The 8,458-nt window shown below is 45.6% G+C and overlaps 1 protein-coding gene across 1 annotated transcript in view; it reads right to left on the bottom strand.

Moving 5' to 3' along the window:
* The window catches only part of LOC119578780 (nucleolysin TIA-1-like), a 151,210-nt gene that overhangs the window by 31,884 nt on the left and 110,868 nt on the right, over positions 1 to 8,458 (bottom strand). The gene's annotated exons all lie outside the window — the stretch shown is intronic.

Genomic DNA, 8,458 nt, shown 5'->3' with positions numbered 1-8,458 from the left:
TTCCCCCTCATCATCATTACCATCACCACCACCACCACCACCACCACCACCATCATCACCATCCTCTTCCTCCTCCTCCCCCTCATCATTATTACCATCACCCCCATCATCTTCACCATCACCACCACCACCACCACCATACTCACTCAGAATCTCCAAGTCTACAGAAATATCCACGCCTACATTTGACGACAGAAAAAAAAACAAAAAGAAAATAAGAATAAAGCAAAAGAGCTGCACACTGATGATCCGCGCCATCGAGGTCGCGAGAACATGAATAAAACATGTCTCTTGGATCCATTTCATCATCATCATCATTATGGAATAAATAGGAAATGGCCTATTTCCGAAATCTCTCCTGCGACCCCGCTGCAAGGAACAAAACCTCCATTGCGAGGAAAGTGTGAGGGAGAAGAAGCAGAGGTGTGAGGGAGAAGATGGAGAGATGTGAGGGAGAAAACGGAGAGGTGTTAAGGAGAAGAAGCATAGGTCTGAGGGAGGAGAGATGTGAGGGAGAAGAAGCAGAGGTGTGAGGGAGAGGAAGCAGAGGTGTGAGGGAGAAGAAGCAGAGGTGTAAAGGAGAGGCGTGAGGGTGAGAAGAGAATGAGGAGAGAGGTGAGGGAATGGAAAAGAAATGAACGAGGAAGGAGGAAAGATTGGGGAAAACAAACAGACAGATACATAAATCCCCATCGACAAATCGACAAAGAAGACGAAAGAAGAGAGAGAGAGAGAGAGAGAGAGAGAGAGAGAGAGAGAGAGAGAGAGAGAGAGAGAGAGAGAGAGAGAGAGAGAGAGAGAGAGAGAGAGAGAGAGAGAGAGAGAGAGAGAGAAGAAAAGCAAGAGAGAAAGAAAAAGAAAGAAAAAAAAGAAAAAAAAAGAGATTAACCGAAAGAGAGAATTAGACAGAAACAGACAGACATACACAGAAACAGAGAGAGAGACAGAGAGAGAAAATGAAAAACAGAGTCAGTTGTGAAGACACAGAAGGCCCGCGACAGACACCGGGGAAGGAGGACCCGCGAGACGACCGGACGTAAACAGAGGACACACGAGGGGCGAGTGAGGTTAGGACACACTTGGGGACACTTCGGGAGGAGGGGGGAGGGGGGGACGCGATAAGGAACAGTCCAAAAGAGGTTGTGAAGAGGCTAGGGAAACCTCCCCTTTAGAGGAGGGGGGAGGAGGGAGGAGGAGGAGAACATGGGGGAAGGGGTGGGTGGGGGGTGTTCGGGTGTTATCTACTGTGTGTTATTTTTCGTGTTCGTGTTCTGCGTCGCCGTTTGTGTGTGTGTTATCTTTCGCGTGTCGTCGGCTCTTCTGTGTGCATCTTTTGTTATTTCGCGTGTGTCTTCTCTTGTGTTATCTCTCTGTGCCATCTTTCGTGTGTTCTCTTTGGGTGTCAGCTCTGCGTGTCATCTTTCGTGTCCTTTTTCGTGTGTCGTTTTCTGAACGTGTCTCATCTCCCACAGGTCATCTTATCTTTGTCATTTCTCGAGTGTCGTCTTTCCTATGCCATCTTTCACGTGTCACTGACGAACTAGAAAGGAATGCAAGATGATGCAACATTTCCACTTGCGGATTGTTGCATAACACAACTAAGCAATTACCTAAATGACGCCCCACGGCGTTAACGTAACTGGACTCCTAATGTGCTGTCATATTTTACAAGGACCTTAATCAATATTCAAAGGCATTCCTTGTCATTATCAGGCCTTCACTCAGGGTATGTATTACCATATAATTATTATTTTTTACCTTTTCCCCTTTTTTCAGCGACAGGTAATCACAAGTAACAGGTAATCACCCGCTTTCACACGCGGAAACAGCAAAAAACCCTCGTCACTTCTAAAGAACATACCTTGTGTCTCAAAAAAAAAGCAAAGAAAAAAAAACAGCAGCAATCTTACGCACGCAGTTGTTCATTAATAACGAAAAGATAACCCTCTTCCCTGACCCACGAGAACGAAAAAGGTTCCGCGCCAACGAACCCACTGTTTCGAACCCGGTTTCGAAACAGTCTCCCAACGCATCCACGGGACGCGCGGCAGCGGCAGAGCGTCTACCACCTAAAATATGCAAATACCATCGCCCGTTCGCCCCTACAACAAAGCACTCTGTAATTTTCGAGTCCTTGCAGTGTTGTGTGTGACGGTTCATTTATTCATGCTCCTTCGTCCACCTCCCCGTTCTATCCTATCCCCCCCTTCCCCTCCCCCAACGCCCCCTCTTTTCTTTCTTTGTCTCATTCGCGTTTTCTCTGTCTTTGTCTCTATTTTATCTTCTCTCTCTACGATTTCTCTATTTTTTTTTTAAATCTCGTATCTCTATCTTTGTTTTTAATTTTCTCTCACTCTCTCTGTCTCTTTCTATCTCATGTTCGTTTTTTTTTTCTTTTCCTTCTCCTCGACCCTTCTTACCTAACTTGATTCCGCTTCACTTTCCTTTCACATCCAACTTTACCTTGGCCACCTGCTAACTCTCTCTCTGTTTGTCTGTCTGTCTGTCTGTCCCTTTCTTTTCCTTTCTCCTTCACTCTCTCTCTCTCTCTCTCCCTCTCTCTCTCTCTCTCCCTCTCTCTCTCCCTCTCTCTCTCTTTCTTTCTCTCTCTCTCACATAAACCCCTTAAAAAAATCTCTCCTCTTTTATCCATCATTATTTCTCCCTGTCAGCCTTCGTTCAACCACCTCCCACAGACACCATCCCCCACTTCCTAAGTCCCTCCTGCCTCTTCCCCTCCCCCAGCTCCACCCGCTCCCCCTATTCCACCCACTCCCCTCTCCCTTCCCTAAACCTCGCCCCACCCATTCCCCACCCACTCCCCCTGCCCCACCCACTCCCTCTGCCCCACCCACTCCCCCTGCCCCACCCACTCCTCTGCCCCACCCACTCCCCCTGCCCCACCCACTCGTCACCGCAGCGCCGCTTGTCAGCTTGCGTTCACTTATTCAAGTGATGTGTTATTCGCCTGCCATGAAAGCGAAAATTATAACGGCCTTAGTGATAACATCGTCGAGGAATATAAATTCGAACTGCAAAACGCAAATTATGCTTATCTATCCGGGCTATCAATTAGATAATGTATCGTGAGTGTATAATCTTTGGTAATCACAATGAGGATAATGGGTATCAGGTGATAATCGGTTATAATGGGGGCGAAATTGATGTCAAGGAAGAGAAGAAGAGAAAGAATGATGAAAAAAAAAGACAGGAGAATAATAATTACTTGAAGGCATAATTTGCGGCATAAAAATGAAATGCACAGTAATTAAGGCAAGGCGTACTAATCAAACCAGAGGGATACACATATCGACAGAAATTTAAATAAAATGCCAGAGAGAGAGAAAGAGAGAGAGATTAGAGAGAGAGAGAGAGAGAGAGAGAGAGAGGAGAGAGAGAGAGAGAGAGAGGAGAGAGAGAGAGGAGAGAGAGAGAGAGAGAGGAGAGAGAGAGAGAGAGAGAGAGAGAGAGAGAGAGAGATTAGAGAGAGAGAGAGAGAGAGAAGAGAGAGAGAGAGAGAGAGAGAGAGAGAGAGAGAGAAGAGGGCGCACGAGAGAGCGAGAGAGCGAGAGAGAGAGAGAGAGATTAGAGAGGGAGAGGAGGAGAGAAGAAAAGAGAAGAGAAGAAAAGAGAAGAGAACAAAAGAAAAATGAAAAGAACAAAAGAGAGAGAGAGAGAAGGGAAAGAGAAAGAGCAAACGAAAGAGAAACAAATAAAAATACAGAGGCGAAAGTCGGCATCATCCCCCCCCCCGCCCCCGTCAGTACTGATTATTCAACTCTTCACTTATTCACTCCGGTCACTTTCGCTGGTGATGCTGCCATCGGCGTGACCGCGGGGGACGCCAGCTGATCATTTCTCTTTCACACGGAATGCTTGCTAAATTTCAGCCACGCAGGAAAACCGCTACATATATTCTTGTTAACATCAACCGAGGATGCGAACGCAGGATCTCTGGTTTGGGAAGCAATTGCAGACACACAAAGAGACAACAGCAAAATGTATATAATGTAGTAAAATACAGTACTCTGGCAAAATCAGCTCATACAGTACTTGGGTGAAATCTACCGCGCTCGTGCTCCGGCAAAATCTATTCTTTTATTTCAGACGATCTGCGAGCTAGTGAATTAAAAGGTAGGGTTTTATCCTCCCCTTTTAAATACGAGAATCCCCTACTTTTATTCAGGGGCCCCTTTCGGGCCTGAGGGACGCCCATGGATTCACCTGCTGTGGGTCCCTTAACTACTACAACCGCCCCTACCCCCCACTCTACAATAACATCACCTGTTATTATATATCTCTCCGCTAACCACTTTGCATGTTATGTTCCACCTTCCCCTCCACCCCCCCCCGTCTCCACCGCCACTAACAATATGTAATAGTGTTCTCTACCGGTCATTAACCACGGTTCTACGCGTACTTAAGAAACTACCTACGTATTATTTTCCTTGCTATCTTCCTCGTAATCCCCGTCCCATAGAGCTGCCCTCCCCTCGCCTCCTCTCCCCAACCCTCTCTCACCCTCTATGCCCTCCACCTTATCCCCAACCCTTTTCCCCTCCATCACTCTTTCCTCCCCCTTCCCCCTCCGTCACCATCACTCCTTCCTTTCCTCCAACCCTCCCTCACCTATCCCTTCATCTGTCCCCCTCCCTCACCCCCCCCCCTCGACCCCTCGTCCGGCCCACACAACACAAAGAGGCAGTCCTGACAAGTAGAATTACCCTCCTCCGTAATTACCTTCATGCCGCGGTCATTAGCCGAACGCAGTTGACGTACCACCAAATTGCCTCATGTGAACGACTGAACACAATCTTGAGATGGAGGCGCGTTCAAGGGGGTGTTCAAAGTGTGGGGGGGGGAGGGTCCAGGGGTGTTCAGGGCGTGAGGGGGGGGAGAGGGGTGGGGAAGTTAGAGGGGGTGGGGAAAGGGGGAGGGGGGATGGAGGGCAGGGGTGATCAGGGAGGATTAAGAATGGGGATGAGATAGGGATATGGGAAAGAGGTAAGGGGGAAAAGGGAAAAGGAGGAGGAGGAAAGGGAGGAAGCGAGGGAGGCGAAAAGAGGGCAAGGAAGGAGACTGAGGAAGATATAGAGGGAAAAGGAGAATGGGAAGAGGAGAGGGAAGAGGCAAGGGGACAAGGGGGAGGAAGCGGACACGGAAAAGAGGAAGGGAGAGATAGGGCAAGGGGGAAAGGGAGAAAGAGAGGGAGGAGGAAAACGGGAAGAGGAAAACGGGAAGAGAGGGGAAAAAGCGTTGAAAAGGGAGTTAAGGGGGTTAGTATCTCAGTTCAGGACTTGTTCGCCGCTTCGGTTGGCTCGCTGCAATTAAAACAGATCGGCGACCAAGTTGTAATGGGAGCGAAAAGAAACCGACCGCGGGGATGCCTCTCTCCCACCTGCGAAAGGCTCTCTCTCTCTCTCTCTCTCTCTCTCTCTCTCTCTCTTCTCTCCTCTCACTCTCACTCTCACTCTCTCTCTCTCTCTCTCTCTCTCTCTCTCTCTCTCTCTCACTCTCTCTCACTCTCTCTCTCTAACTCTCTCTCTAACTCTCTCTCTAACTCGCTCTCTCTCTCTTCCTCTCACCCTCCCTCTTCTTCTTTTTTCTCACGCTCTGAGTCTGTCTTTTCTTGTCTCTATCCTTGTTAGTCAGTCAGTCAGTCTGTCTGTCTGTCTGTCTGCCTGACTGACTGACTGACTGACTGACTGACTGATTGACTGACTGTCTATTTGTCTGTCTCTGTCTCCCTTCCATTCTCATTACCATAACCATAAATATTTCAAGAAGAGAGTGTTGTTTTTATGGACACTTAAAAAAAACATCAGGCAGTTCCAATATATAACAAACCATATCTGAAAAATAATAAAGCTAAATTGAATGAATGGATACATACATAGATAAACGAAAAAATGGATAAATGAAAAAAAAAAAATCAATGAGGAAATAAGCAAGCTGATAATAACAAATATAATAACAAAAACAACAACAATAACAATATAATTATAAGCATTATCACAATAATAAAGATAAAGATAAAAAAACAAGAATAAAAAGCAATAAACCGTAACCATGACAAACGAAGTGAAAATTCACCATCGGCCGATCAAATACGTTAACTGAACACATACACTATGATCACTCAAAAGCATTAAAAGTCGTAGAAACTGAAATGATGAACAAAATATAATATAATTTACATTTTCGAGAATGACGTAGAAATAATAAAATCGCTTTTGGGAGGAATATATATATATATATATATATATATATATATATATATATATATATATATATATATATATATATATAATACACACACACACACACACACGCATACACACGCACACACACACAAGCTCCCTTCCATGTTATATAACGTTTGATTTGATTATGATGATATTAATAAAAAGGTATGAAGGCAAACAATATAGCATTATAAAAAGATATAAATAATAATATACTGATTTAAAATGAAACGAAATAACAATAATAACAGATGGATAAGCAATAAAAGGTAACTAGGTAAATGACTTACAATGATAAGGTAAGACCAGTAAACGACACACATTTACTTCACTATCACATTAACTTACGACAATCTTTCGGTCTGACTAATTTTCCTAAACTTTCTCTATTCTGAGTTTTGCACTTCCTTCTCTTCATTTGGCTCTCGTGTATGCAAATTCCGATCGGACCTTTGCTTAAACTTCGGCGAAGAGAGAGAAGAGAAGAGAGAAAAGAGAAGAGAGAGATTAAAGAGGAAGAAGAAGAAATGAAGAAGAAGATGAGAGACGAGAGGTAGCGAAGCGAGAAGGGAATAGGGAAGGAGCGTAGGAAAGGAAGCAGAGAAACAGACGAATTGTCAAGCGAGTAGAGTGCGATAACTATGAAGAGTACAATTAAAAAGAGAGTAATTAAACAAGGTATCTCAATGACTAAACCAGCGCACTGAGGTGGCACTGCAAACATCCTTAATGCACGATAACTTGGACGTAATCGACCTGATGTAGCGAGGTCCAAGGGCCATCTCGAACGAAAGAGAGAGAGAGAAGGGAGAGAGGACGATGAGGAGGAGAGAGAGAGAGAGAGAGAGGAGGGAGGAGGAGGAGGGGGGAGGAGGAGGAGAGAAGAGGAGAAGAGCGAACAGAAAAGAGAGAGAGAGCGAGAGAGTGCGATATACTAAATGAAAAGAGACAGAGAAAGAAAGAGAGAGAGAAAAAAAGAAAACAAAAGACAAAGAGAAACCAGCGGACGAAGGGGGCACGCAAACACATCCTTTAATCACGAAATAATGAACTGTTAATCCCGCCTCACTTGTTCCGGGTTCCTCATCGGTGCCCATCTCTCGAACGCAACCTGGAACCTGCAATTTTCTCTGGCCGGGAGGAACAAACACCGGCCAGGGCCTTATTCCTCCTGGGCATAAGGTCGTCCATCCCTGTCGCGGGAGCCGTAATTTCATCCTTCCCATCCCCCTTCGAACGACCTCTTTCTCTCCCCTCTCCCCATCCCTCCCGCTCTCCCCTTTCTCTCGCTTAATCCCTTTCTTAGGTAATTAATCCCAATCATAGCAAGGTCATATTAATCCCAGCCAAGTAATCAGTAAGTGTAGCTCCAGCCAACCTCTGCAGTGTTGGATAATTTTGGATAGGGTTAGGAGGAGGAGGAGGAGGAGGAGGAGGAGGAGGAGGAGGAGGAGGGGAGGAGGAGGGAGGAGGAGAGGAGGAGGAGAGGAGGAGGAGGAGAAGGAAGGAAGGAGGAGGAGGAGGAGGAGGAGAGAGGAGGAGACGATAAAGGATATGAAGATGAGGAGAGGAGTAATGAAGAATAAGGAGAAGAGAAGAGGATAGGGAGAGAGAAAGGAGGAGAGAAATAATAATAATAATAATAATAATAATAATAATAATAATAATAATAATAATAATAATAATAATAATAATAATAATAATAATAACAACAACAGCAACAATAATAATAAAACTACTACTACTACTACTAATAATAATAATAAGAAGAAAAGACGACGAAGGAAGAGGAGGAATTGGAAGAGGATGAGAAGAAAAAGAGGAAAAGACGAAACGGGAGGAGGTGGAGGACGAGGAGGAAGAAGAGATCGCGGGAAGGGGGGGGGGGGTCACGGAAGGAGGCTGAGGGGGAAGACGGGGGGGTGTCGATTGGGGGGGGGGGAGGCGCATGACTTGGATAATTCATGGGCTTTCTCCTTCCTGGTTTTTATCCTTCCCGGTTTTTGTCTTCCGTTTGCCGTTTTCATCACGGTCCTTCCTCGGGTCTCGGAGTTCAGCGTCGGCGCGCGAAGAATACCGAAGGGCCGCGGCCGATACGATTCTTATATTTATTTATCTTTTCTCTCTCTCTTTTTTTTCTCTCTCTCTCGGTATTTATCTCTCTCTCTCTCTCTCTCTCTCTCTCGGTATTTCTTTCTTTCTCTCTCTCTCTC

The sequence above is a fragment of the Penaeus monodon genome, chromosome 11 (genome assembly GCF_015228065.2).
Source record: "Penaeus monodon isolate SGIC_2016 chromosome 11, NSTDA_Pmon_1, whole genome shotgun sequence".
Lineage (NCBI taxonomy): Eukaryota > Metazoa > Arthropoda > Malacostraca > Decapoda > Penaeidae > Penaeus > Penaeus monodon.
This window is presented reverse-complemented; position numbering and strand designations above follow the sequence as displayed.